We start from the raw sequence: 25,264 nt of genomic DNA, 5'->3' as shown, positions 1-25,264 counted from the left end.
TATGCATGTGTACAGGTAGACAGAACAATTAACAAGTTATAAAACAGTTCACATTGATTTGTACAGCTCTGGTTCAAAGCAGAGCAAAATCCCAGATGGGCAGCAAAATTAAAATTGCACTGTGGCAAAAAAAGTGAATTAACTTTGTTCCATTTTTTTGCCCTACTTTTTCTGAAAGCCTGTAAATTAGCTGCTACTTAGGGTTCTAATACAGAGCAAAGCATTTGTTATCCACTTAGCAGTGCTACTCATATCTGCTATAGAAAATATCAATGTTAGTGCACTTCCACTAAAAAGCACTCAAGTATTAAAAAAAAAACAGTTACAATTAGCTTTGATCTAAAATCCAGTACTTACATATACAAGAAATATAACTTGAAGCTTACTAATGCATTTTCTGTGTCCCTTTTATTTGTATTGAAATAAAAATAAAGTCACTTTATAGCAAATGAAGTTGTTAGTTTCTCTTGTAGCCATGTCCTTTCTAGGAGGACCTTCATTTCTTGCTATTTTTGTCATGTTAAGGTTTGCATTTTCTGGGCTCCACTGACAGTGTTTTAGTGAAATACTACTGAAATAGCTCAACCTGGCACTGTCTGTGGATCACGTCCTTTAAGTCACTAAGACAATCTGTAGGCAGTAATACTGTTCTTTCATACATTATTGCAACTTGTTATTGAGATGCTGAAAAAAAACTAGAAAGTCTCCAGTACCTAGATATACAAGAGGGTGAGAGAATTGGGTTGGATCCTGAAAAGGTGGGAGCATCCGCAACTGGCAGGGCTTTGCAGGGGTTCAGCTCCTTCAGGCACCAGTCAGCTCCCAACCCACCTGTTGGAATGCAAGTAAATTGTTTATTTAGAGGTGCTCTTTCTCCCTTCCCTTCTATCCACTCCCACCCCACCCCCCACCCCTCGTTCAAGCTGGTTTTTGAACTGCAAAACCATATGTGATTGAAGAGAGAGGGTCGAAATCATCTCTTACTCTGAGAGTCCTAAATCTTGAGCTGGTTTTGTACTTGGGTAGATTTTCTTCACTGTTTCTTTTTATTTAACTCTATATATCCTTTGAATTGAATTGGGTGCTTGCTAGAGCTGCTCTGCTTGAAGGTTTTGACCCCTAATATGTTACAGAAAATGTAACTTCTGCCTTACTGACTCCTCAGCGAGCCTCAGTGTCGACTGTGAGCGATCGCGTGCGGTGATCCTGGTTCATGGACTGTAAAGGCTGCACTTCGCTCCCCATCCCGGCTGCGGCAGCTCACCAGAGGGACACCAGCAGGCAGCAATGCCGGGCACCGCATTCACACTGGCTGCACAAGATTTCCAGCGCACTCCTATGAATGCAGCCAGTCATCAGATGTCAGCCTTGAGTCACCATGAACTCAGCATTTCAGATCAGGACAAGGTCTGTAGTCATCTATTATTCTCTCACAAAACCGCTTCCTCAGGATCCCATTTATGCTGAGGTACCATGGAGGGAATGTGCATGCCAGTAGCTAACTATGTTTCCAAACAGAGGATTTGTTCTTTGTGGTTATAAGAAGATCATTGGGACTGCTTTCTGCAAGCTAAGCTAACAGATCTGCCTACATGCTAAAATCAAGTATGGTTTGGGTTCTTTTCCCCACACCCCTGTGTGCCCACTCTGAATTGCACATCACCCTTATTCACTGTCCGTATGAAGAATATTGAGTACTTGTACATCACTTTGAATCCTGAGTGGCCTGCTCCTCTGAGGATGTTACCTAATCCTCTGAGCTATCCCATACTACTGATTTTGTTACTTGGTACTTTTGACTTACTATCTGAATGATCCAAGAGCATGGGCAGTCAGGCTGTATGCATATTCTGTATTTCATTTGAACTATTACAACATTATTTTTTTTTCTCTGAATACATTACATGCCAAAGCAAAACAAATTATAGGTAATAAATTGAGTATGGTATCTACACGCTCTCTGCAAGGTTTTCTCACCATGTCAAGAATGCCTCTCCACTTCATTTGCCTAATGCATTTACAGTTGCTTTAGATTTATTTGTTAGGAGCTGTGGCAAAGTCCGCACAGCACAGGCTCCAGTGCTATGGGATGACTGAAGGAGAAACTGTTGGCTTCAGTGGCCTGTTACTGAATGTGCAATGACTGAAGTCCCTTCAATTTAAAAGAAGGTCATAAATAATGCAGATCCCCCAGGTGAACCTTCTCTGCCTTGCTTGCCATTTCAGAGTGAGACACACATACACATAATAAAAAGCACATTGTGAAAAGCCAGTCTCCAGCTGACAGAAACATGGGTGGCTGTAGCGTGGTCAGCATCAGAAAGCCAAGTTCAAGTCCTTCTGTTGAGACACATGCAGACACCACTTGGCCTGGATCTATTTTCAGCTGGTCGTATAGAATCATCCAAATGAATTGATGGCAAATTTAACACTGCACATGGGCATGAACTTCCTAATCGAGTAAGTTGTCTCTGCTTTCTGAAGCTGTCACAGGCCACACACATCCCACTTTCCTTGGTATATGAAGGTGTGATGGCTCTGAGCTCAGCAGGACACAGCCTTCAAGGAAGAGGAATGATTCCTCAAGTTCATCCTTTAGGATGTCCCAGCAAGGAAGCCAGTAGGCAGTGATTCCCTTTCTATTAGCCTGTTTGAAAAGGAGTAAAAATATATACCTACACATCCAGGACTAATACTGAAGAATCCACATGGCAGTGGAAGCATGACCTTCGCTTGTGGCTCCAATGAGATACTTGTGGAGTCTTAATGTGCCAGATATTACTATGAATTATGGCTACTTAACTGGTGCACCAGAGGAGCAGCTATTGTCCTCTGCTAAGCTTGGGCACCAGCGGGTGTTGGGTGCTGTACAAACACCTCAGGAAATAAAGTCTCTGCAACAACCACCTACTTCAGTGAGGGCAAGTCATGTTATGCCTGCAGCCGAAAGTTACAGCAGCAGTTTCCAGTTTTTAGTACTTCAAAAATTTTATTGCTAGTTAAATAAAAGCAAACCAAAGTTTTCATCTAAATGAAGCCTATAATTTTGTGGGACTCAGTGGCTACATTTTTCACATGGTTGTAGGAAGGGAATGAAATCTCTGGACAGCACCTATTATCCATTCTCCTAGGCGTTCATTCCATATTCTGATAAAGATCAGCCTTGGGCTTTCTGGTTATTGATCTCAGCCAAAAGGCAGATCTCTCTGCTTCAGCAAGTGTTTCTGCTAATATATTTTTCCTTCCAACATTAATACTCTTTCTAATTTCAACCTCAAGAAGCAGCAATAAATTGCAGTCTGTGGCTTTAGCTTGTAAAAGCAGAGTGGACCATATGAATATGTGTTGGACAGCTTGTCACAGCCTGCTGCAAAATCCAATTAATTCTGAGGTTATTATGCCTTCCTTCACTATAGCTATTCTAATTGGGGAGGGGAATAAGGTTGAATGTCCACCCCAGGCTTAGAAAAACACTAAATCTCAATTAATTAGCTGAGTTCCCATCAAAGTTGCCTATAGTGTCTGCTAAAATGCATTGGGGAGTTTGAGCTTGCTATATAAACTTGTAGGCAGAAAATGGTCAGTGTTCCTCTGTAAGTCAGTGAAAGCTATCTTTAAATACAACTGGGTGTCTTGAGTGCCTTGACTGGGCTAAGTACTGGCTTCCTTGCTTGGCAGACTTATGTTTCTTCTGGTGGTTTGCTGTTGCAAACTTATGTTTCTTCTGGTGGGCTATTTCTCCATAGGCAGAGTTCCCTACTCACATGACCTGTTTGTGCTGATGGTGTTACAGGTCTGCCTGGGAGGGAAGCACAACTGGGAGTGTCGGCCCAATGCCACCACCACCACCACCCCCAGACCTGCAAGGAGAAAAAGGTCTGCACCCTGCAAAGGGAGGGTGCAGCTTTGCACCTGAGGTGGGGCAGAAATGATGTTGGCTGTAGACCAGGATACCAAATCAAGATGTTACTATTGGTCTTCTCCTGGCACGGTGCACCCATGTGGTCCCTTCCTTGGGGTCTTGTCCAGATACATAGGGTTCTACTCCATCTCAAGTCTTAGGCAGATCAATGGAAAACACATGAAGACAGGATGGAAAAGGAAAGAGCTTTAAGCCTGCTGTTCAGTGAGTCTGATAAAAAAATAAAGTGCAAGCTGTTTTTCTGTTTTTAACTTACAGCTTTCTGAATTGCTTCTTAAATATCTGGGGGAATGTGTAGCACTTCCTACAGACAGATTTAAGGAGCAAATCTCACCTTCCCAGCATACATAGTTTATTATGTGCACTAGTATTATAAAATCTCAGTTAATTACTGTGAATTATTTGCTTATTGTTGCTCCTTGGAATTTATTGGACAAAGATCAAGTCTAAACAAATCTTTTTGATCTTTTAATGGATTTTGTAAAGGCAAGGGTAAGAAAACCCCATCTGCATTTCTACATATTTGAACATCATTAGACTTGAATTTTACTGTTGATGTAGAAAAAAAGAAAATTTCATTTCCATAAGCTACAGAGCAAGTATCAAACCTAGCATTAAATGTGATTACACAACTCTGTGAATGATAATAACCCTTTGTTTCATTATAGAGCGGACATTAGTTTTTCTAGAGGATACTAACAGAAATGTTTTGGAAGCAGTTAGTGTTAAACAAATGGTCTGGCTCTTGGGTGATATTAGCTAATCAGATATAAACAAGAGCTCGAAAAATAGGATAAAAACAGTTTAATTTGTAAACTGAATATAAGTGAAATGGCTTTTGCTTGCCCTTTACGTTCTGGAGGAGATGTCTCAGAAACAAGCTAGCTAGATGAAGAAAGACGACAAAGACATTTCTCTGGATCTGTTCATATTCACTTGCATCTGTATGCACCATACTTTTTATTTTTATTATGCAGTTCAGGTTCACAGACTTGAATGAATTGAAAAGCTGGAGCTAACTTCTGACCATGGGCTACCAAGTTAGCTCAGGGCTATGCAGACAACCTTGAGTTAGCCACCTCGCAGTTGAAGGGCCAAGACAAGACCAGGCCTAGACAACTTCTGGTGTGGAAGAGAAGAGGCAACAGACACAAACTGAAACACAGGAGGCTCTGTCTGAATATCAGGAAACACTTTTTTTAAGTACTGGAAGAGGTTGCCCAGTGATCTTGTGGATTCTCCCTCCTTAGAGATATTCAAAAGTCATTTGGACACAGTCCCAGGTAACTGGCTCTGTGTCACCCTGCTTGAGCAAGGGTGTGGGACCAGATGATCTCCATGGGTCCTTTCCAACCTCAACAAGTCTGTGATGCTGTGGAGATGGGTGAGGACGTAGGGAAAGAGCCCGCCTCTGTTGCTGCTGCCATGGTGCTAGAGATATAAAATGCCATAGCTTGCCAGGGTGACTCTGCCAAGAGTTTCTGTGCCATTTCCACAGCCCATAGTCCAACCTCTTCCTCAGCAGGAGAAGCCAGCCTGGCTATCAATGACTCTGACACAGGAGCCACTGGCAGAGACAAAATTTGTTGGCATAGGCAAAATCCCAGCAGTCTGCCACCCTAAGCAGCTGCCTACCCTGCTCAAGACAGTCAAGCTTGTTCAGATTGTTATTATGCATCCAAATGCGGTTTTCTTCTTGACTGCATGCCTTTTCACAGCCCACAGAAGCCCTCCTCCAACTGCAAATTTGTTTAGTAGCTTCAGAGCGTGCTGCCTTAAAGATCTTTGAAATCCGTTGCTGGATAGTGTTTTGTTTGTTGGTTTGGTGGGGTTTTTTATTTTGGGGTTTTTTTGTTTTGTTTTGTTTACTTGTTTGTTTGTTTTTTGTTGTTTGTTTGGGTTTTTTTAACAGAAGCATAACTAGAAACATATTATTATGAGGAGTGACATTTTTTTTAAATTAGAGTAGCTAGGGTGAATGCTTATCCTGACAAAGTTCAAAAGGTTACTAAAGCTTTTCTATAACCTGTAACTGGGTATATTTTTTTACACAAACTCATACTGTATTCGTGAAAATGGTTTAGTGGTGGGCTTGACAGTGCTAGGTTAACGTTTGGACTTGATCTTAGTGGTCTTTCCCAACCTAAACAATTCTATGATTCCTTGATTTTGAAGCAGAAAACATGAACCCCCTTCATCCTGAGTCCATGGATAATACAACGACCCCAGACACACAGCACAAGACGCTGCAACCAACTAAACTTGTTGCTGAAAATTCGTGGCAAGCTGAGTTCAGATTTATTGTGCAATGCAAGGAATTGATAAAAAGTGATCATTGGGCAGATGTAACCTCAAATTTAGCTTATTAATGTTCACATTTGAAAAGTTTTTCCACATTAGTATTTACAATTCTAAGAAGAAAAAAAAAAAAAAAAAGAGTCTAATCTATGGAGTGCTACCAAATTTCTCAGTAGACTGTTAGTGATTAAATGACATCTCCTACCTAACCACCTCATCACGTAGACCCTGTGCAGCTCTGAAACCAGTCCTGCTTAGGCTGGGTTCCTGACAGTTAATCCTTCCTGTTGATAATAACCATAATAAGAAATATTCTTAAACTGGCCGCATCCAAAAACCTAATGGGCTGTAGGTGGCATCTGCTCTATGTACTTTATCAACTTGGGACCTTCAGCATAGACATCTACTTCAGGAATATTCCCACATTGCTCTCAGCATGCCTCTCATGCAGCAAAAGTTTGGAGTACATCTCAGTAGCAGGAAAAGGGCTAAAAAAATCTTGCTTTTCTTGCACTGTGCTCTGATTTCCAAGTTCACTCAAGTCTCCTAAGTTTGCTCCCACAGATACCTGCAGTTTCACAGTGATCTCTCATGAAAGAACTCATGTACTTAAACTTTATACATCCTGGCCTTAGCTGTTGTAGACACTGAATACTTACCTGGGTTCGAAGACCTAGTGGCAAATTGATGGGGTCTTTAAATTCATACAAACCACAGACATTACATTCATACAAACCACAGACATATCAGGAAGTCCATGTGATATATATACTGGTGATGGATGAAAAAGTAACCAAGGAAGAAGATTTAGATATGAATGTCCTGCTCTTCTGCTCTTCCCTAAACATCTGCTGTTGGCTATGTCAAAGACAGAGTTGTGGCTTAGCTGGCAGTTTGGTATGACCCAGTATATCTGAATTAATGCTAAAGACCTCTGTCTACTCAAGGGAAAAGCAGATGTTCCTTACTTATGCACTCTGAATTGTTCCCCAGTGAATGCACAGAGGACCTGGGTGCCTGTGTTAGTTTAGGTGACTAAAGCCTGCTTTAGTTAGGTGACTAAAGCTTGAAAGTGTGTCTCTACTGCAGGAGCCTTGAGGAATGAAGAGACATCATAGCGGAGGAACAGGTCTGCTCAGTTTGGCCTGGAAGTCTGGTGAAGGTCTGTAGGATATGATTTATCTTGGATTTTAATTGGTAGTGTGAGATGTTCCTTCACTTTGAAAGCTGCCACATCCTCCCTGCTTTGGACCTGCTGTCAAGGAGTATGAGCTCTGCATCTGGTTTTGTGACTCAGAGCTGCAGGAACAACATTTATCACTCAGACCAGGGACTGAGATGTCTCTTGCCTCTAGCCAGTGTGTCAGCTCACACACCCAGGACACGAACATGTTCCTCCAGTGATATGAACTGATGGACTTTTAAATAAAAATCTTGTCTCCCTTCTTTAAAGCTAGAAAACAATGAAGCAAGGTTTTCCAGCACTGAAAGTTCAGATTTAGATATCTAAATTTGCATGTTTGTGACTTGGTTCTTTATGCAAACTGTCTGTAAGTAAATTAATTTATTTTTATAAGTTAACATCCCAAGACAATGAATATGAAAGATTTAACCAAGATGACTTAGATGACATTTTTCTGGGAATAAAATTCACCTTTATTGTGTTTTGTGGGTTTAAATAGAAAGACCTTTAAATTCTGGTTAATCTGATATAAATTTGTATTGCCATTCCCAAGCACTGTAAAATGTCGAGGCAGACTGCAAATATCCCTGATGTAGTTTCAAACATTGCTAGCTCTTTGTTTCCTTAAGTAATGATTTATTTTTTTTAATTTGTTTTCACTTTGCTTTTACCTACAGACATCATATTTTCACGCTCTTTGATATTAAGAGAATGAAAGAAAAAAAGGCCATATTCTCATATTGGCAGTTGAAATTTCTTGGGGGGGGGGGGGGGGGAAGAAGAAGAAAAGCTAGAGATTTCTGTGCTCCTCCTCCAAACTAGAAAATATGGCAATATTTGTTACAAGCACTGAAAATGGTAAGAAATTAATGGATATCTGACAGTATGGTTGTCCTCTGAAATGAAAAACTTTTCTCGCACTAGCATAAGTTCTAAGGGGTGTGAGGTTTGTTGTTATACTAAGAAAACTACTCACAAAATAGCCACCAGAGTAAAAAGGAGGGAGGGAGGGAAGGAAACCTCTGTTTCTATCTTAGACATGGAGACCAGAGAGCAGATGTGACCAGAAGACAAACCAGCTCCTGGTCTTGACAGGCCATAAATAACATAGGAGGAGAGGAAGAACAGTGAAAGCAGCTTTCATGGAATCATCTATGATCAGTCTGCACACAGGCTGCAGCATGAGACATGGGCACTTTTTCTTTACTTTCTTTTTCCCTGGATGTATCAAGCTAACCAGTCACCTAGAGAGCAAGATAACATGTGTCACCCCAATAAGCTCTAAGCGGTGTTATTGGAAGTACTCTGTGCTTCATACCCATACTTATTTAGTTAGGTTTTTAGTTACCCATACAGTAACGCTTATTACGAAGTCACTTGCAGAGTATTTAAACACATGGCAGCACAGGCTCAGCTCTAATACTACCTTTGTGTTGGTTGGAAAATAAGAGTAATAAGTCATTTTAACATAGTTAAAGGGATGAGGAAGATGAAGGCATCTTTTTTGTGTTCTGCTAGAGGCAACCCTGCCACAACCTTGACTCTGCAGGGGAGAGGATGGCCTGATCTCAGCACAGAGAGTGGGTGGATCCTCTGCTGAGGTTGCTCCTGTGGCCAGTCCAGCAATTAATGTCACTGAGGTCACCGAGCAGACATGAGGTGGTAAAGACTTCCAGTTGTCACTGACCTGCCTGGATCCTAGCCAGAGACCTAGAAACTGAAAGTTCTGCAGGCTGCTACCAGTCCCCTTAGCTACCTTTTACTTGATATATTTCAAGCTGTGGAACAACAGAGGAGGAAAAAAAAAAAATCAAAGGTAAGCAGATGTTGCAGAAGTGATAAAGAAAGAGGCAAGAGCAATGGGAAATTGGGTTGGCAGGCAAATGCTGTGGAGAGGTACAGACCTAGAAAGGAGTAGTTTCAAATATCTTTCTGTCACTGGTTATCAGTTGCACACCCATCCCATATAGTTTTAATATCAAAAAATCATGCGCAGTGTCTGGTTCTTAAATATATAGGATTTTTTTCTTCAGCTGATTCCCTAATCTGCAAGGCAAGAGATGCTTTTTGTTGGCAATTAATAGTGCTGTGATGAGTCACTCCTCTACTAGTGGTTTGCTCCCTCCCTTTCTCCAATAAATGCTTCTAAGAATAGCTTCTATAGAAACATCTTTCATCTAAGGGAATAGACCAAAATAGCAGACTCTATCCCTAACAGTTAGGGTCCCCTAAAAGTCTTCGTTAGTCATTAGCAGACTGTTAGACTAGTAAGAATAAAAGCCTGAAAGTAAGTAAAAAATGTATTCCTTATCATTTTTCACTATGATTTATGCTTAAAAAGTACCACAAAATTTTAATACATTTATGTTTCAACAGGGAGAAGGAGGTTGATTTCTTTAATCAAATTTTTATTTAATCACATTGAATTTTTTAACACATTAATAAGGTCTATGTGGACACCTTTTTGCTTATAAGCAAATTATCGTTGTTACAAGAAAGGAAAGATCTGAGTCACATTATGTCCTGACCCTACTGGGTTTTTTTGAAAAGCAGGGGCCAGAAAGGGTACTGAATTCTGTGGTCAGCTTTGGTGCTGTAATAGGTCACTCCAGGTAGTGACACCAGCAGAACTGGCAAACAAATTTTGCCTGAAGATCTCAACACACAAGCTCATTGTAAATGTTTTTTCTTCCTTTTTCTTATTTATTTTTTTTTCCTATAATATCAGTGAGAGGAGGACAGAAAGTGTGGTTTATGCGACAGAAAAAGTAGTGCCCGATTGACCGAGTTTGTGGACTCAGCCCACCTGGATCAATGTAGTTTTACGTAGCCCTGTGCAGCACAGCGGGCTTGCCAGTCTCTTTAGATTCTGTGCTTTAGATGATAGGGATGATTTGCCATGGTGATGACTGGCAACCAGTTAATTTCCAGAGATTTAGAAATAATGACTTTTTAGGTGGCACTTTTGTTACCTTGCTTACACCCTTAAACAGGTTTGAAGGTAGCTAATAGGCCTGGATGCTTTATTAGGGTAACTAAGAACTTCAGAGTTCTCTACTCTTCCTCTGGACTTGCACAACGAAAAAGCCGAAGTTATACCCTCTCATGCACTGAGATCTCCGTTCTGCTGCATGCGAGTTCAACTCTGCCTCCGTTTGCAAGCAGCTCCTCAAAGGCCAGGCACAATGAAGAAATAGCCCCATCCTCTTTAAAACAAGCGAGCTGTTTAGGTTATGAAAAAAGTAACTATTTGAGTCAAAGCAGATGATGCCAGAAGAAGAGTCTTTTAGACCAGAAGAGGTAGAGAAGGGGCAAATGAACAAACATGTGTTCATTGCAGAATATGGGCTGGCCCATGCCATTTCCTCTGACACCAATGCTATATAAGATGTATGTCATGTTCCCATGAGCGTGGGCTCAGGAGCTGGTGGGAAGGTTTCAGGTTTGGATTTCTGAATGTGATAGCAGCCCAGGTTGTCACCAGTTGCTCAGTTCACTGTCCTGTAGCTTGCTGTCCCCTCAGGTGTGCTTCGACACAGACTGGCACAATCCTGGCAAACTGAGAGCTGAGTTTAATTTCTAACATCATTTATTAATTGTAGTATTGGACAGTGGCAGACTGACAAGCCTAAAGGTTGCACCTCGTGGTGTGTTTTGAAGGCAAGTTTGCTGGTTTCTATGCTCCCTCAGCTTGGCAGCCGGGTTCACTGGGTTATATGCTCAGCCAGGCTGGCTGATGTAAATCATCAGCCTGTTTGGTGCTTTGCTTCTTGTTTCCTAAATCACAGTGCTTGCTGCTATGACAAATTCTGATACAGTGTCTTCTCACAGATCAAACATTATGCTGTCCTGGAAGCTTCCTTGGTGCAATTTCCTGATATGGTAACACATGTAAATTTGGTGAGGAAAGACTTGCAGGATGACAGCTAGTAGGTGGTGCTTCCCTCCAGCAAACTGAAAGACTGGCCATGGCAAGGGAAGACAAGTAGCAGATGTGCTGTGATGCTGAAGAAAATTACAGCAGGACAAATAGCATATGTTTGAAGCGCCGATAGCATCTATCCCAACCAGAGTATACTGCGTTATAGGGAGCTAGGGACTGAGGGGATGTATAGTCAAGGTCATTCATACTATCAGACTTTGTATAGGGGCTGTATAAAGTAGAGTTAACAGGACCCTTAAGTGCTGTTTCACTGCTACCATTATATCACAGTTCTACATCTGAAAACTGGAAATTAAGACCTGTCTCTCTATTATCCCCAGGGTTAGGGCTGACATATTTGTTCTGTTTTAATTAGTCATGGCCAGCTCCGGGTTGTTTCAGGGGGACCTGGAAGTGGGAATCTCAGAGTGATAATTTAAATTCTGTCTTACTGCATGGAGATAAGCAGAAGGATATCTCTGAGTCTTTAAGTTCTGGCACTGTGTGGGGTCTCCTAAGCACTAGTTCCCAGTACAGCATTTGCTACAGAGGGATATGCAAACCATTAACTCTCAAAGACAGAAGAGCGGTCTGAAAGTGAGAGCAGAACATGTGTGGACATTTATTTTTGGTTACAGAAAAGGTGGGCCAGTTAGGGCATAGATATGCTGCCCCTTCTCATTCCCACTATGCTGGTGGGAGATTACCCTTGCTGCTCTGCCTCCGGCACAGCCAGGCACGATTCCACTTACAGGTCTGTACTGGTGCAGGGGACCTGAGACCTCTTGCAGTCAATGGGAGCCAGATGTGCCACATAGCTATCCCATCTCATCATGCCTGCAGTAAGTGCAGAAACTGCAGTATCAACATGCCATCAAAGGCAGAAGCCTTTTCAGTTGGCACAGCATGGGTTGAGAAGGCCATTTGTAGCTACATTATCCCATTAACTATAAGGTCATCGCCAATGGTGATGTCATAGGTAGGGACTTCACCTTCCTCTTGTGGAAGGGGAAGGGCAGGGGAGCACACAAAAGCTTAGATACTGAAATCCTCTGTAAATCTCTGTTTGGTGTAGCAGAGACCAATTGGAAACTGCCCTCTTTGCACAGGGATAAATTTCAGAAAGAAAAATTAAGCACTACAGTGATTTGCAAAGATAATTAGAATATGGCTTCAGTTAATGTCCTCAAATAAACAATTAGAACATGGATTTTGTTCCAGTTGGCTGAAGATCATGAACTATTGCAGTTACCTGAAAAGAACTGGCAGGAAAGAAATGGACTAGATGCCCAAGTAAACTGCTTAAATTTTTATTGCTGGAAATACAGTCATTCAACTCACCTGGCATCTATACATCTATGTAGTATTCATGTCCCAATATGATAGGTGTTTCAAAATTATTCTTCCTAGTGTTTACCAGAGAGGTTTGTCCTTAAAACAAAGTGATGGTATAAAATGAATGCAGGAAAAATAAAATTTTTCCCCCTACCACCATGTTAGTGACAATACTTCTCCATGCTTTTCAACAGTGACTTTTAAGCAAAACCTGTTCTACAGTTGTGTTATCATTAAACCACCATATCACTGCTATTCCATGCGGTGCACTGAACCACGCACACTCTCTGCTGTGCATGTCCCAATCCTACCAGCTGTCCCACCATGGTCTTTTATTATCCTTCTTATATTTGGACTTGCAACAAGTTGTTCTGTTTCCCTTGCCTTGCCATTGACCCTTGCTGTAATGTATAAATATTACTATGGGTTTCCTTGGACCTTATGTGGCTTTGGTATACTTCTGTCATTATCTCTGTCTTGTAACTGACTGCTGATCTCACAACAGCTGTGCTTCCTTCTGTATACTGCTAATCATATTAACCTCTTCTTCCTCCCTCCCCACTCCCTTTCTCTTTCTAACCTTTTTACCGATGTACTTGTTTTTCCTGTCTAGCATATTAAAACAAGCCTATAGGCTGAGCCTCTTATTTCTGTTTCTTATTTTACAACTCCTTTTGTCGAGTTGGGCAGCCTTGACAACTGAGGAAAAATAACTTCAGGTTAAGGCTGACCACCGATGAGAGGCTTCCGTACATAATAACGCATCATGCCATTTGTGCCGTAGAGGCTCTTCGGGACCCTCTGCAATGTGACTTCTGACAGAGTATGCAAAGCAGACAAGACACGTGAGAACAGAATTTTAAAAAGCAGGCAACTTACATCCAAGCAAGGTAATTGAAGCTGCCAATTTCAATCAATATATAAAGATTTGAAAAAAAAAATATTAGCTATATCTTCACACACCCACATTCCATAAATGTAGACACCCACAGACTTCATCACATGTATTGTATGCTACTTTTCTGGCAAATAGCCTGGAGTTTAAAATAATCAGTGTATTGATAGTTTATTTCAGGCTATACATGAATATAGGAGGCTGGCTATTGAAACACTGCTCTTATCTAGCCACTCTGTAAATGTACTGATTAGCTGTGTACACTGCAGACGGTGACAGCATTGAACACTATGAATTTGAAGAAGCAGCCTGCCTCTTGGCAAAAATTGCAGGAGTGAGCTAATACAGCTTTGGGATGAATAGCACCAGTCTGATGACGTGGATTCTGTTTTGAAAATTATTCTGACTATTGAAGCTATTTGTATGTTTCTACAGGTTAGAAAAAGGACATAAACTTTAAACAATATGTCAAGTCCAATTATTATTTGACTTCCCCTCTAAAAAAAGGAAAACCAATCCTTTCTGTTTTCAGTCACACATGGTATTGCACCACTTTGCTGTGAATTTACCCCCTCCCCTTATTTCTGTGGTCATTTCTGTGTGATTTAGGCTGGGGGGTGGAGGGAATAGAGAAATAACCTGCAAAGAAAGTTCTAGGTAATCCAGACAACGTTGTGCTGCCCCACAGCACAGAAATCAGTTCTGTGCCCCTTCTGTGCAAGTAGAGCCCTTGAAGGGCAGAAAAGGAGAAGATTCTCCTGCTTTTCATAGAATAGAATGACAGAATCATTTAGGTTAGAAAAGACCTTTAAGATCATGGTGCCCGGCTGTTAACCTAACACTGCCAAGCCCACCACTAAACCGTGTCCTTAAGTGCCACATCTACATGTCTTTAAACACCTCCAGGGATGGTGACTCAACTGCTTCTCTGGGCAGCCTGTTCTGATGGTAACAACATTTTGAAGAAGTTTTTCCTAATATCCAATCTAAACTTCCTCTGGCACAGCTTGAGGCCATTCCCTCTTGTCCTGTCACTTGTTACTTAGGAGAAGAGACCAACACCCACCTTAATACAACCTCCTGTCAGGTAGTTGTAGAGAGCAATAAGGTCTCCCCTCGGTCTCGTCCTCTGCAGGTTAAACAACCCCCATTCCCTCAGCCGCTCCTCATAAGACTTGTGCTCTGGACCCTTCCCCAGCTCCGTTGCCCATCTCTGGACACGCTCCAGCACCTCTACATCCCTCCTGAAGTGAGGGGCCCAAACCTGAATACAGGATTCAAGGTGCAGCCTCACCAGTGCCCAGTACAGGGGGACAATCACTCCCCTTGTCCTGCTGGGCACACTGTTTTGGATACAGCCCAGGGTGCTATTGGCCTTCTCAGCCACCTGGGCACACTGCTGGCTCATGCTCAGCTGGCTGTCAACCAGCACCCCCAGACCCTTTCCCACCAGGCAGTTTCCAGCCGCTCTTCTCCCAAGCCTGTAGTGCTGTGTGGGGTTGGTGTGACCCAAGTGCAGGACCCGGCACTTGTCCTTCTTGAGCCTCATACAATTGGCCTTGGACCATTGGTCCAGCCTGTCCGATCCCCCTGCAGAGCCTTCCTGCCCTCAAGCAGGTCAACGCTTCCCTCCAACTTAGTATCGTTTGCAAACTTACTGAGGGTGCACTTGATTCTCTCATCCAGATCATTGATAAAGATATTAACCAGAACTATTCCCAACACTGAGCCCTGGGATACTTGTGACCAGCCACCAGCTGGATGTAACTCCATTCACCACCTTTTTGGGCATAGCCATCCATCGAGTGTTACTCAGCGCAGAGCATACCCATCTAAGCCATGAGCAGCCAGTTTTTCTGGGAGAATGCTGTGGGAAATGGTGTCAAAGTCTTTAGTAAAGTCCAGGTAAACAACAACCACAGCCTTTCCCTCATTCACTAAACTGGTCATCTTGTTAGAGAAGGAGATCAGGTTAGTGAAGCAGGACCTGCCTTTTCTCTTCCTCTCCAAAGTGGCTTCTTGCCGTACTTGATTTTGTCCACAAAGTTAATTCATTCAGAGCCATATTGCAGATAGGAAGAAGAGCTCAAATACTTCCTAATTGTCCTTAGTTTAGCTCTGGTTCTTTTGTTGGAAGGCTTTTATTTCTATAGCTAATGTTACAGTTGGCTCAGTTCTGCCCTGCATGCTAGTCCAAGGCTTTCACAGTCCACTGGGCATATCAAACCTGATCGTGTGCCATTGAAGTCAATAGAAGTTTTGCCATCAGATGAGCTAGAAGCAGGAGGCAATCCATAATTAGTCAATTCCTACTGCTGGATACAACTTGATGTGTAACGGCCAGAGTTATTATTCTCTGCTAATCTGTATCTGACCAAACACTCCTGGGCCATGAATTTCTGAGTGCTCTCTTTCCCAGAGAGGTTAATCAAATGACAATCACTGGTCTTTTATGTCAGAAAAAGAGGGTGAGATGACATAAACCCCACAAAGTATAAGCTAAATGAACCACCAAAAAGAGCTAAATCCATGGATGAGAGTCTACCATGCCAACCCAGAGTCAGTAGCACCCAGGCTATCCACACACCTGAATTTATCATGAGAAGTAGCCCAAAAATCCTTCAGGACCCCTGCTACCACAGCACTGCCTGATAACCTCCTGCCAGCATTGTGTCCAATTAACAGCTGGCTGCCCCAGCCCCGCACTCAGGCAAGACTGTTCAAAAATTCATTTAAACCAAAAGGACACTCATTACTCTCAGAGTTCTCTTTCAGTGCAGAGTAGCGTGACACTGGGACTACGTATTATTTGGTTTTAATCAACGTTGCCAATATTTGAGAGAGAAGAAGAGAGAATGAGGTTTCCACTGCAGCCTTTAATGTGGCTCTAGCGAGACGTTGTTACATATTGGGCTGTGTCTCAGTATAAGGGCTTATTTGACAGACCCTGTCATCACCTGCCTCCAAGATTATCATTCATGCTGCTGGAAAGACAGCTATATTGGACTAAATATTGGCATGTGTCTGTGTGGCCCACACAGGTAAAGACTCTCCCCAGGCCTCATCGGTGTGTCTGAGTCACTGTGCGTGGGTGTAACAACTGCACTAGTTATTATTAATCTCTCTGAAACCTCTTTACAGTGATTAAGGGAGCACTGTATGAAAGCAGTCTGCTCTGTGGGCTCTCGCCAAGAAAGACCCACTAAGCAGATTTTGTTGGATCCTTCAGCCAGACTGCTCTTTTCTTGGCAAGTAAAATGTGCATCAACATAGATGTAATGTCAATTTCCAGCGTTTTTTTTTAATTGACTTTATTCATGTTTTTTGGACACTATACAAACCACTAAAATCAAAGCACAGTACTTAACATAGCCAGGAACTTTTCTGATGTGCCAGTGTATATAAATAAACCTGAGCAGGACAAAAGAGGTCACATTTAAAAGACAGAAAGATGGGGAAAATATGTGTGTTTTTCCCTTCAATCACCTTTGTGTGAAGAAAGGACTTCAGTATGAGACCAATGACAGGTATGTTATGTTAGCAGGTGCTGGACCCATCCAAACAATGACCAGAGCAGCTCAGCAAATTGCCAGGGACGAGCTCAACTTTTCCTCCAAGACAACTGATAAGGGTTGGACACTTTGGGAACAGAAAAGCTGAGCTCTCCCTGAGCTAGCTGTGAAGATGAGATCATGTGGCAATGGCTTGCAGCTACACGGAAGGTCAGATAACCCTGGCTTTAGGTGAAAATAATGATCACATGGAAGGTTTTAGCCTCCATATGTCACTAAACAGGGCTGGTAGCTAGTTTCCGTGGCTGAGTCAGGGGGGAGAGGGACTCTTATTCTCTAGAGGAAGACTCTAGCAGGTTTCATCTGACCTGAAATATAATATTTTCTTTGAGCTGTGTTATCTTTTACTTCTGTTAACACCTGTGTATATATCTTTAAAAAGTTTCCCCTTTTTCTCTCTCCCCATCCCCATTTCTGGCAATTGATCAAAGCCTGGGTTTACTATTCTACTATGTGCTTCATGACATCTTGTCCTCATACACCAGAAAGTGACTGTCTTTAAAGCAACTTTATGAGGCTAAGTGAAGCAGAGTAAAATAGCAGCAAACTGAAAGTTTTTCCAGCTTACTCTGTCCCAGGAGGGTTAGGCTGGGGAAAAACAAGACGCTGTGAAGGAAGCAAAAAATAAGAATAAAAAAGAAACTCGACAGACTCAGGAAGGGAGAAAAAATAAAAAAGGTTTTAACCTGAGGCAGAATGTCAAATAGATATTTGGAGTTTGGAGTGTTACACCAGCCTGACTATACTCAACTTTGACCACCTACAGTAGTTTTTATATGCCCAGCTTTGTGTCATGAAGTAATGTTGTGGTGATGTGTCATTTTCTCTTGTATCACTGCGCTCACTACTCATCATATGGTCATCATTTCAGCCCCTATTGCATTAAAGTACTTAACAGGAGTCACTTTCTGACTTGATCTGTTCTGTGTACCTGGGTTCTGTTTTGGGTGTTTTTTCCCCACTTCCATAGAGCAAAAGATCCAATATGCCCAGGAGGCCTCTGAAACTAATTTCTTCCATCTATAAGGCCAACAAGCTTATCCTTAAGAAAACAGACAAGAATGGACACACAGGACACTTTGCTAGCTTAATTTTGTGCCCCATGCAAAACTTGTCATATCTTTCTGCCTTCACATACATAACCATGAAAAGACACTGGCTAAATGAGGTTATTTACACACAGAGGGGTATTTGGATGTATAAAACTGTGCATCCTTGATTTCCAATAAGAGCTACATAGAATGTCACCCTGCCTTTACAGCAGGCAGAGGAACCATCCTTGCTTTACCGTGACTGAGGCAGTGCCAGTTATCGTTTTTGTTTAATCTGCTATACAGTTTGCATCAAGAGGCTGCCTAATCATGACCTTGCCCTTCTCTAGTGCCCACAGAATGATGTACAGCCATTGCTGCAGCAGGGTGAAACAACTTCTCTATTCCTTGTAATAGGAAGGAAGACACTGATGGGCAAATGTCCTTTCTTCCCTCTAGAACCTCCACAAGGCTGGAAACAGTAAGGTCTTCTACTGGGGCTTTGACCTGATTTCATTTAGATGAAAGACAATTTCTAAACTTCAAATACTATTAAAAAGATAGGACAATAAACACTTAGCTGAAAGAAAAAAAAATGCAAGTACGTACAGGAATGAAGTCATAGTACCTAACACCACCAGTCCTTGTTGTTTTGTCCTGTGTTAATTATGATGAAGGAGCGGAAATGTTGATGACCGATTGACTTCACCAGTAAGTCCATAGTTGAAAGAGAGAGGATTGAAATGTCTTAAAAATCAGGTGCTAGAAACTGAGAAAGCTTAACATTTTACTTATGCTGATGTCAGATGACTTTCCCAGCCCCTACATCAATTATACATACTCCAGCAGGTCAAAACAGAAGCACAGGAGTGCTGGTATGTTAAGGTTGCTTGTAAAATCTTCTCGGTGTCTTGACTTGTCATGGCTCCACCTTGCTGTCTTTGTCCAGGGACTGCAATGAACTGTCGGGACTGCTATGAAATATCTGAACTGCCTTCACAGATTATCATTATCCTCTTGTCCATTTTGAGCACTTCTCCATTTTGTGAGTGTGGGAGTGCACAGACACGTGAGCATCCCAATGGAGGAGGCCCCTTTCAACTTTGCAGACCAGTTGTGCTGGGTTCAGACAACTCTTCTTCCTGCAAATGGAGTAAAAGTTCATCCGAATTCCTAGCTTTGCTTAGCAGCACGGAAAAAAAGAATTACAAAGAGAAAACAGAAGGATAGCTGTAACCCACCTGGGTTACAGGGGAGAAATACAAAACTCTATTAAGTAGTTAAAAAATATTAAAAAGTTCAGTGTGGTAAAAAAAGAAGAGATAATAATCAGTATGCTAGAATGAGATGTGTTAACAATTACAAGGAAATATTTAACAAGATCCAACAAAAAATAAAGTCTAAAAGAGAAATTCAAATTATCTAAACCCAGTATCTCCCAGAAAGAAAATCCTTTTGCATGTTATTAGCAAATCTCTATGTGATACTGATAAAACCATGTCTGATACTACAATAAGTATGAAAAGGAGATAGCATTACCTAAAACCACCAGCAATCTGCTTCTGTTCAGTCTTCCAGTAATGCAGTCATAACTTCTGTGACTAACATGAATGAGTAAGTGAAGATTTTTACAGCCACCCTGTCTGCACAAGACAGACACAACTGCAATGAAATTGCCTTCTTACTCCAGAGAGACACAAAATTTAACTTGTAGGCATCTGAGAGCTGACTGCAAAGCCAAATTTGTACTGGAGAAAAAAAGAAAAAAATAAACTAGCCTCACATTTTTGGTTCATGTCCTTTAAATTATTTTGAAATTATATCCACAGGAGCATGGAAATATCATTTACTACTTTATGTTAGTTAATACATACACATATAATTAATTATTATATTTAATTACTATACAGTTACAAATGAGTGGTAATTTTGTCAAATTCCTCAAGGAACCCCTCCACTGCCATCCACCGAGTGTGAAACCAACAGGTGCTTCCACCCCAAATTGGGGGCAGATTCAAATCTTGATTGCCCTGAAGAAGTTTCCAAGGTAGTATCAATTACTCCAAAGCCTTATGAGGAATTCACAGCACCTGTTGGACCCTTTCTCTGTATACGATGTATACAGCAACTTGTGGGCTGTTATGGCTCACTGGCTGGTACTTACTTAGAAGCGGTTCTGCCGTACGTAGTCACCTCAAACAGCATCTCACTGCATGAATAGTCTTCCCGCAGCAAAGCAACCACCTGTAGGCTCTGGAACTGTGTTTGCAGAAACCTGGTATGGTTTAATCCTGGTGGGGGTCCTGAGCACTCAGCCACTATGGGTGCTAACCAGCACATGCAGGGGAACATACTTTTTGCTCAAAGTCTGGTTGCAGAGTCTAAATAGGAAAGTCTGTGGACTGAGGCTGTTAGGATGCCTTGTGAAAAAGGACTGTGAGGTGTGCCAGCTGCTTTAGGAAACAACAAAAATTGGTTATATTTCATGCTGCTAACTTATGCTTTAAAAGCTGTTTTTGTAAATTTATTTACTTCTTAATTCTAGTGGGTTCAAAAATATTTTCAATATATGAGTAACCTTCCAATCAGAAAAGTTATTTATCCCTCTGATACTCTCTACCTATAAGGTGTTTGTATTTCTGAACAAGACACTATAATATAGAACATGCCAGAAACAGTATATGTATCTCAGTAAAGTTGCAGGACAACAGGCTTCTGAATTCTTCAAAGCAATCTAGTGCTCATTTTTAAGTTGCTAAATATATTTCCTGTTTGGAAACTCAGTATGTTTTGCTGTTATGTGGAAGGGAGATGGGGGACTGGAAATGCCTTAATTAGCCACATTATTGAATAAACTTTGTCAACCATGAAATGGGGCGGCGGGGGGGGGAAGCAAACCAACCACCCACAACGCTAAAAACTAGCACCATTGTTAAATGAATATTTAGCAAAAAATAAAAGGTAATTGTGCCTCTCTCTGACAACCATCCATCTTCAATATTAGTCATCCTCAAAAAGTCACACAGGAATGCTTTATCTGAAAATCCTTTAAAGAGCCTCTCTACTGTCCTCCCACATGAGAAGGTTTGGCCCACTCTGCCATGCAAGCGCATCACAGAGCAGCTTGCCTTTGTGAGGGAACTGGTGAGTATTGCTTTAGCTTCTTTGTGTACTAACATCATTGCCTAGTGACATTTTTCACTTTACCTAAGGACACATGCATTTCACCTCTACAAGACATCATATTACAGCAGGGCCTGACACATAATTTAAATAAAAGAAGAAACTTTCCTTAACTGAGCAAGATGACCCCCTCCGTTTGGATGGTGCCCAAGTGTCTGAAGGTTTAAGAAGTAGATCCTGCAGACTGTGGGAAGCCGGAAAAAGCATCTTAGGGCCAGCCAAAGATATCTCTGAAAGAAGGATGGTGACAGCCCTGGAGCACTGGGCCATGTGTCGCTCAGAGGGCTCCAGCTCTGTTGCTTCCCCTGCTGCCTGGTGATGGGTGGGCAAGAGGACCCCATATGTACAGCAAAACACAACGGAGCTCATGTTATGACTGCTGTGAGGACACAGAAAACATGAAGAGCCTCTTTGTGCCCAGTATCCTGCTCTATACCAGTGCTCATCTTCAGCTCCCTTCTACCCAGTGCTCTTTCAAAGCACAGCAGCTATGAAAAAATATGGAGGATTCTGCAGGAGGTAAACACTTCTCACTGCTGCTAGTCTGAGTTGTGAAAGCATGCAGGAATCTTTGTTTCCAACCTAAGGGAGATGCAGCTCTGTACTGGAAAAGAATTATAGGAAGACCCTTCCAACTACAAAATTGTTAAAACTCCACAGGACTTCCAACTGTTCTGGGTTTTTTTTCTTGTGTGTTTTTTTTTTGGTTTTGTTTTTTTTTTTTTTAGTTCTCAATTTCCAGTTTTGTTCTCAGACCATCACTATAATCCTTTCTAATGGAATCTGTTCATGTCTTCTGGTCTCTTGCTGTGTTTAATTTGCAGTTGTATGGGGTACATAGTAATTAGCTGCTGATGTACTTTTATCTGGTCTCTAGTCTTTAGCATGCTTTATTGTACTTCAGATTCTCCATATGCTGTAGGAAGTCGGTCAATTCCTAATCTCCTTACACAAAAAAATTTTAAGCTGTGAGGTCTGATACTGGTATTGAAACGCTTGATGGAATTTTTATGCACTTGCACTTGCATGTGAGCATGTGTGCATGTGTGCACGTGTGTATGTACCTGTGGGAGGAGGAGAGAGGGTAAACATTCTTTCAAATCCACCTGAACAGTTCAGGAGATCATACTCGTTACTGTATTTGGCAAATATATTAAAACAGATTGAAGAAACAAATATGGTTTGTATCTGCAAGTTTCAGAAAGTCCTGTTTTTCTGAAGGCAAGTTTTCATAATAAGCATGCACATCCTTCCACAGCGATGTAAGCAAACACCAGCCTTGCATTAATTTTTGTGATACATTTTTGTGCCTTGTAAACAAATTTTACATTTGTTTATTTATTTTTATTATAATATTTATAAATTAAATTTATTTATTACCATGTTTATACCAAGAATGTGGGAACAGGAACTGTGACTGATTAAAAATTTCAAAAATTAGGAAAAAGGCTAGAATCTTAATAATGAAGAATATGGTCAGCAGGATGACTTTCATGCATACGGTTTTAGAGCAAAATATAATATTCAAATGGACATGCTCAGTAATTTGGATGAACTCCTGATCCCACCAAAGCAAGCAGCAAAACTAATTTCCTAATGTGTTATACGAAAGAAAAAAAGATTTCAGTACAGCTTCTGTGTATTGGGACAAGAAATTATTAAAAATAAGGTTTCAGCAAAAAACATTGCTTTTTGGCAAAATTAAAACACCTTACTTCTAAAACAAACTGAGTATATATATATGGTTTGCCGGAATCCTGGCTTTTTTCTGTATGTGATAGAGGTTAATGTAATCAAAGTGAGGCAATTTCAATAAAAGGACTCAAAAAGACATTGTACATCAAGCTCCCTTTCCTTTGTCTCCCTTGACAAGAATTTCACAATATATCTAATTTCATATGCCCACGTATGGCTGGGACTTCTCTTGAGGAACTTCAGCGTCCAGAAGGGCTGAGACTCCATCATTGCCTTGGCTGCAACAACCCACATACTTCATGACCTACGCATGTTACTAACAAGTCAGGAAGAAGAAGAGGCCACAGAGGTGGCTCCCTGGGTTCCTCATGAATACAGTGTTGAACAGAGGTGCTTCAGCCAGAGGAACTCCTTCCTGACAGCCTTTGGGAGAGCAACCAGTCATGTTCACAGTTTGATAGCCCTTCCCATGCCACTCTTACCTACCCATGTAGATGTCACACAAACATTACTAGGTTTAAGTTTCACAACATCTCTGCAAAAGGAAAAGGACTGTGCCACCCTCGTATCATAAAGGGTAAACTAAAACACAGGGTGGGCTGCAGGTGCAATTTATTTGGCTAAAGGTAGTGATCCATAATATAGATGCCCCCTATAAACATGGACACCCTGAGGTGTCCAGAAAGAAGCAGTTCCCTCTGGGAGATGTCTCATCCTAAGATAGGAATGAAGTAAGTCTGATGCACTGCACTCTTGATGTGTCCATTTCTCTTAATTTCTAGTTTCTAGAGGGAGACAGAAGTAACCATCTCAGATGTACAGTGTAGCCACCAGTTGTGAGGCATCATCATTTCCATTCTACATGCTAAACTCTTGTAGAATGTTTACACCTCAAGTGAGACTTGCATCCAGGTCTCCCAAGTCCCAGACACAAGCAAACCAAACCCCAATCTTCATCCAGTACCACTCGGCACAGGCATGAACTCTGTGGGTGCAGTGTGGAGGGTAAGAAAAAAGAAGGACAATGATGGAAAGAGGGGAAAGAGAAGGATGCTATCTCAGCAGTAGGACTTCTCTCAGAGGCATTTGGAAGACTTCACCGAGGGAAAATGGACATCTCCTCTTTCAGCCTCACACATAGCAGAATTCAACATGTGCAACCTGGAAGCCAGGGTGAGTTTCCAGTAACACTTCCTACAAAGGAAGAGAAAAGCCTTGAAAGCCTCCTGGCTGCTATCACAGAAGCTTTGTTTAAAAAAGACAACTGAAGAAAATCAGGGAGCTTAAATATTTAAAGGCCTTTGGGTCTTTCTCCTCTCTCTGCAGCCCATTTAACAAAAAAGGTGGAGAGAGTTTGTGGCAGGGAGTTAGCACCAGGCATGGCCCTCCTATCCCGAGCAGCACAGCCAGGCATGACGGACGTGCCTGGGCTGGTCCACCCATGTGTAAAACTAGGCACAAGCTGGCACTGTTCTCTGCAGGTGATCCATGTACCCAAAGTCCTTTTCCACATCTAAACTGGTCTCCTGAGACTCAGTGAGCTGTTAGCAGGAGATTGCAGTGTTGCTCCCTCTGCCAGCAGTGTCCAATGCCAGCGGTCCCCAGGTGCTCTCAGGAGCATGAACATTACTGTAAGCACTGAGAGAAGCGACTGAATTTTATGAGTTGAATGTTTTATTATTTTGTGTCTGTCTGTAAGAAAGGCTGTTTGTCATACTCAAGTAAGGCAGACACAAGAGGTTGCTTAGTTATATGCCAGCATCACAAGATACAGGCACAAAAATGCAACCCCCAGCTCTGCCTTTGTCACTACCCTCTATCCTTCTTCCTTCTGATATTTTTTATTTAGATCACCATTAATTTTCTCTTTTCAGCCACTTTACCTTCTTTGTCACTCTTTTTCTTCCTGTCTTTCCTGTCGCCAGAAGAAAGTACAATTTTGCAGATGGAGAAAACAAATATTAAATTGCAGACAACAGCAGAAAAATTCTGCCTGGGCTCATCTTTCCCCTTCCCAACCAAGTGGAGCTGACAGGAAGCATGAATCATCTTGCAACTCTGCACGACCGTGTCAAACCTACCTGGATTTGAGGCATGGTGCAGAGTTTGTGTCATCCTGATATTCCCTTGGCAAGCCAATAGGCAAAGAGGCAGAAGGCAGTTAGACCAGCTCAGTCCTGGTCTCACAGCCAGAATGATGGGCAATACCTCTCAGGAGAGACCAGCCT

Source organism: Falco punctatus, assembly GCF_963210335.1.
Source record: "Falco punctatus genome assembly, chromosome: 5".
NCBI classification, from domain to species: Eukaryota; Metazoa; Chordata; class Aves; order Falconiformes; family Falconidae; genus Falco; species Falco punctatus.
This window is presented reverse-complemented; position numbering follows the sequence as displayed.